Below are 6,000 nucleotides of genomic sequence, written 5' to 3' on the forward strand. Positions count from 1 at the left end.
TTTACCGCTGAGCCACAAGGGAATCCCTAATACCTAATCAAGATCTGGTAAAAAAAAATTAGCACAGTGAGGAGTTTTGATTTAGTAATACTTAACTGTTACGTTAAATAGCGCTTTTTTTTTTTTTTTTACCATGCCGTTAAGCCCTGTGGGTTCTTAGTTCCCTGACCAGGGATCGAACCTGGGCACTCAGCAGTGAGAGGCAGACTCCTAACCACAGGACGGCCAAGGAATTCCTTCAAATAGCTTTTCCATCTTGGTCTTTGAATATCATTGCTTCATAATTTAGGGCAATTCAGCTCTGTGCTGATTCGCCCCTCCCATGCTCACGATTGGTCCATACTAGGCCCTCTTTTATTTTATCTACCTGTGTGTTTATTTGCTAATAATTTAATGAATACCCCTGAACTCACTCTCCAGTTAGAGAACTAACACATTGAGAGAAACTTCCACCTTTTGCCTTGCCCCTTCCTCTCCCCACCCCTCCCCCCACTGCCCTCTGCCCACTGTGTGGACACAATTCTGAATCTTGTATTTTTATTCATTCTTGATTTCAAATATTTTTATCACACATATATGCATGCAAACAAATTGATGATTAGTTTTCACTGCTTTTGACTTATGAAAAGCATATTATTCTGCACATAGTCTTCTGGGACACTTTTTCCATTTAGTTTTCGATTGCTAAGAATTATTTACTTCTGTTACTAAGAACTGTGGGCTACTGTGATTCATTCATCTTCACTGCTGTATAGCATTTCATTGTGTGAAATACAATGTTTATTTATCTGGCCTCCTGGATCCTGGAGTTCGGGTTTTCACATTTCTTGCTGCAATGAACATTCTCATAAGTGGTTTACTCTGCATACCTGCTGGAGTTGCCCTCGGTTTATATCTATGAGTGGAATGTGGGTCAATTGTAGGCAGTGTGAATGTTTGCCTTTGCAGGATAAAACCAGTTTTCAAAGCAGCTGTAACAATTTATACTCTCACTATGCTATTGATCTATCTGCTTCAGCTCTTGGTATTATTAGACCCAATTTTTTGCCAGCTATATGGATGTAAATTGGTATCTATGGTCTTGATTTGCGTTTCCTGGATTATTTATGAGAAATTCAATAAATGAAATAGGAAGAGAATGATTATCCATATGAAAAATAAATCAGATTCCTATCTCACATCAGACATGCAAATCAATTCCAGATGGATTAAGGATTCAAATATCAAAAGCAAAACTTTAAAACTTCCAGAAAAAAATAGGAGTGTATATATTCAGATCTGGAGGGTAGGGAAGGATTTCTTAAACATGGGACCCAAAAAAGCCCATTATCAATTAAGTGTGTTGGATTTGACTACACTGAAGTAAAAAACTTGTATTAATCAAAAGACATGTTAAAGAAGGTAAAAAAATAAACTACAAACAGAGAAAATGTGTCATATATCACAAAGAATCTACCAGAAATATTTAAAAACTTCTACAAGTCAATAAAGAAAGGACAATAACCCAATAGAAAGATAGGGAAAGACATAAAAGGACATTTCACAGAAGAGGAAACACATAAAGCCAACATTCATACGGCAAGACACTCAATCTCCTCAATTTAAAAAGCATCCTTTGAGGAAAATCAGGACACTTTCAAACCTTAGCCACTTTAATCTTCCTCTAGGCTAAGAAAAGAAGAGTCTAGAAAAACAAAATACAAACAAGCATCCGTCTAACATTTCAGAAAAAGTAAACAAAATGAAAGGAAAGTAGAATACTTACCAATGTATTTTGTGTATTCTCTGATTTTGAGGATTTCTGCTGCCTTACATATTGTTGGCACTCAGCAGTGGTTAATTGATTGATTCCCCATGCCTGATTTTCTGTAAGCCTAACTTTGATTTCTTTCAGACTCAGAACAGATGAGCACATCATTTTAAGACATTAATAAACATTATAGAACATGATATTCTTTCTCTGACCCCTGTGCCCTGTTGGCTATGAGAATAAAGCACCCGCTTGAAGGAATAAATGAGATTTAATCTAAAAGGCATGGTATGGCATAGGAGCGCCAGACCCAGTGGTCGGCAACAAAGTGCTGAGTCGGCATTGCTAGGGCGACTCAGAGCACAGAAGAGGGTGGGAACACCCCCAGGCCCCCTCGCAAAGTGATCTCGAAATGAAATGAATGTGTTTTTATAAAACAAGAACTACATTGTAAGGTGCTCTCAGAGAGCCCTGGTTTAATAAAGGTGACATTCCAGAGGGCAGTTACTTCTTTTGTATCAGATTGTAAAAATGTGAGCTTGTAGTACTTGATTTTTTATTCAGGAAAACAGCTCTAAATTTTAATATTTCTAAATATTGATCTGTAGGGGAGTATCTAAAGGAAATTGATGTGATAATACTGTCTTGGATATTCTGCAGTAAGCTATAACTTTATTGTGTATGATCTTAATTCAGATAATGTGGAAAATACATACTAAAAGACCTAGAATTTTATGTTTCTGTTGACCCAGCAATTTAACATCTATAGCTCAGATGGTAAAGAATTTTCCTGCAAAGTGGAGACCAGGGTTCAATCCCTGGGTTGGGAAGATCCCCTGGAGAAGGAAATGGCAACCCACTCCAGTATTCCTGCCTGAAGAATCCCACGAACAGAGGAGCCTGACGGGCTACAGTCCATAGGGTCACAGAGAGCCGGACACTGAGTGACTAACACACTAACTAGTCAATTCCAAGGAAGCAATCACGGATGAGCCTAAAGATACAGCTACTAGAATTTTCATCAAAGAATCATCTATAAAAGTGAAAAACTCAAAGCAAGCTGAATGTTAAAAATGAGGGCATAAATTACAGTTTACCAACACATCTATTAAAATAATGAGAAAACATATCTGACATGGAAACTGATCATACAGGTTATGAACAGAATATAAGGTATGATCTTATTTGAAGTATATACACCAGGATTTCCCTGTAGCTCAAATGGTAAAAAATCTGCCTGTGAGGCAAGAGACCAGTGTTCGATCCCTGGATTGGGAAGTTCCTCTGGAGAAGGGAATGGCAATCCACTCCAGTATTCTTGCCTGGAGGATTCCATGGACAGAGAAGCCTGGCAGGTTACAGTCCATGGGGTCACAAAGAGCTGGACACGACTAAGTGACTAATATATACAGTACACCAATGTAAACCTAAAGGAAGCAGACTGGAAAGATTGACACCACGCAGGGGAAGAGAAAATGCAGCATAGATGGTCAGAAGGTCATGGATTACAGATGGAGCAGCAGATGGAAAGGATACGAGTAAAAACAAACACAATAGACAAACAAAAAACTTAGGAAAACAATGGACTGAAGGAATGAAACATGGAAGCTTGAATCCACTCTCAAAAAATGAAAGTAGGGAAGATTGTGTCTAGAATATGAAGAATATCAGGTCCAAGGTGGTATAATTGTTAACTAAAAGAGAAAGACTTGGCTGCTCTGAAGAATATATTCAGTGAGAGTAAGTAACATCAGGAAGACAGGTGTTAGATCCAGCACTCAACATTTCTGAGCGCCTACTGTGTGCCAGGAGCTGTAACTTGCCGTATTTACTTGTTCAGCGTTTGGGCTGTGGGGGGTCTTCAGGGCTGCACTTGGGGTTCCCTAGTTGTGGGAACAGGGCTTCCTCTTCGAGTTACACAGGCTTTCACTGTGGTGGCCCCTCTTCTTGCGGGGTACAGGCTCTAGAGCTTGGGCGTCAGTAGCTGTGGTTTATGGGCCTGGTTGCTCCAAGCTACGTGGGATCCTCCCGGACCAGGGATCAAACCAGTGTCCCCTGAGTTGTCAGGCAGATTCTTAACCACTGGACCACAGGGAAGCCCAGAAGTGCCTTATTTAATCCTTTCCAGAAACCCTGGTACAGGTAAGGATCAGAAAGATCAGGTGATCTGCTCAAGGTCGCATGAGTATGACAGGGTGGAGCCAGGATCCTGATCCAGTATTGCTAGAGCCCTATGGAAAGAAAGAAATGATTGGTGACCATAATTTTTGATTGGTAACTATAAAGTTTTTTTTCTGACCATGCCATGTGGCTTGTGGGATCTTAGTTCCCCTACCAGGGATCAAATTTGTGTCGCCTGTAATGGAAGCTAGGAGTCCAAACCACTGGATTGCCAGGGATTATAATTCCCAGTAATTATAATTTTTTAATGATTTTGAACCTAAGCCCCAACAGTGGAGTAAAAGTCCAGCAAACTATGGTATATTATAGATGCCTTATCAGAGTCTCAAAAACAACAATATTGTGGGCTACTTCTATAGCTAAAAACTGTACATGTGAAATGTCATTAAGTGGAAAAAACAGAACCTAAGATCACCTCCACACAGTGATGAGAGCTCTGCCAAACACATGTGTTCCTATTGACCAAGTTTGAGGGTGAGTTTGTATGATATATGGTGATGCATCACTGAATGCGTAACAGGTTTTTCTACAAGTGAGGAAAACTTCCTTCTCTTGTTCCTTATTTAATGTAACAGTGTACTCTTCTTATATATATTTTGAATGATTTGCTTTCCCTTAATAATTAAAATTTATATTCTTTCAAATATTTATATGACTTCCAAACTAATAAATTAAAATATTGAATTTTGCCAAATTAAATTCCCCCATTCATTTCAACATTGGTTGAAAATTAACATCCAGTTTTTCTAAACATTTAATGAATTCACCAGTCCAACAGATTAACTCCTTATGTATGTTTTAAACATCTAGAGAGTGATTCCACATACAATAACACAAAGACTATACCATTAAAAAAATAAAAAGTATCATACCTTTGGTACCTTGTCTAGTTTCTTCAGCTTACAATATTTTTGAGATTCGTCTATATTGTAGCATATATCAATAATTTCATAGTATGGATGTGCCATGATATGCTCATTCACTCACTTATTAATCAGTATTTGGTAAACAAAATAATGCTGCAAATGTGCAGCACCATGGATGGATCTAGAGGCTGTCATACTGAGTGAAGTAAGACACGGGATAACAAGTATGATATCACTTTCACTTATACTTCACTTCAGTTCAGTCGCTCAGTGGGGTCCAACTCTTTGAGACTCCATGGACTACAGCACACCAGGCCTCCCTGTCCATTACCAACTCCCAGAGCTTGCTCAAACTCATGTCCATTCAGTCAGTGATGCCATCCAACCATCTCATCCTCTTTCGTTCCCTTCTCCTCCTGCCTTCAACCTTTCCCAGCATCAGGGTCTTTTCTAATGAGCAAGCTCTTCATGTGAGGTGGCCAATGTATTGGAGTTTCAGCTTCAGCCTCAGTCCTTCCAATGAATATTCAGGACTGATTTTCTTTAAGATGGACTGGTTGGATCTCCTTGCAGTCCAAGGGACTCTCAAGAGCCTTCTCCAACACCACGGTTAAAAAGCATCAATTCTTTGGCCCTCAGCTTTCTTTATAGTCCAACTCTCACATCCACAATGACTATTGGAAAAACCATAGCCTTGACTAGACAGACCTTTGTTGGCAAAGTAATGTCTCTGCTTTTTAATATGCTATCTAGGTTGGTCATAACTTTTTTCCCAAGGAGCAAGCATCTTTTAATTTTGTAGTTGCAGTTACCATCTGCAGTGACTTTGAAGCCCAAAAAAACGAAGTCTGTCACTGCTTCCATTGTTTCCCCATCTATTTGCCATGAAGTGATGGGACCGGATGCCATGATCTTAGTTTTCTGAATGCTGAGTTTTAAGCCAACTTCTTCACCCTCCTCTTTCACTTTCATCAAGAGGCTTTTTAGTTCTTCATTTTCTGCCATAAGGATGGTGTCATCTGCAAATCTGAGGCAATTGATATTTCTCCCGGAAATCTTGATTCCAGCTTGTGCTTTATCCAGCCCAGCATTTCTCATGATGTACTCTGCCTATAAGTTAAATAAGCAGGGTATCAATATATAGCCTTGATGTACTCCTTTCCCGATTTGGAACCAGTCTGTTGTTCCATATCCGGTTCTAAC

This window comes from Muntiacus reevesi, chromosome 11 (genome assembly GCF_963930625.1).
Source record: "Muntiacus reevesi chromosome 11, mMunRee1.1, whole genome shotgun sequence".
NCBI lineage: Eukaryota > Metazoa > Chordata > Mammalia > Artiodactyla > Cervidae > Muntiacus > Muntiacus reevesi.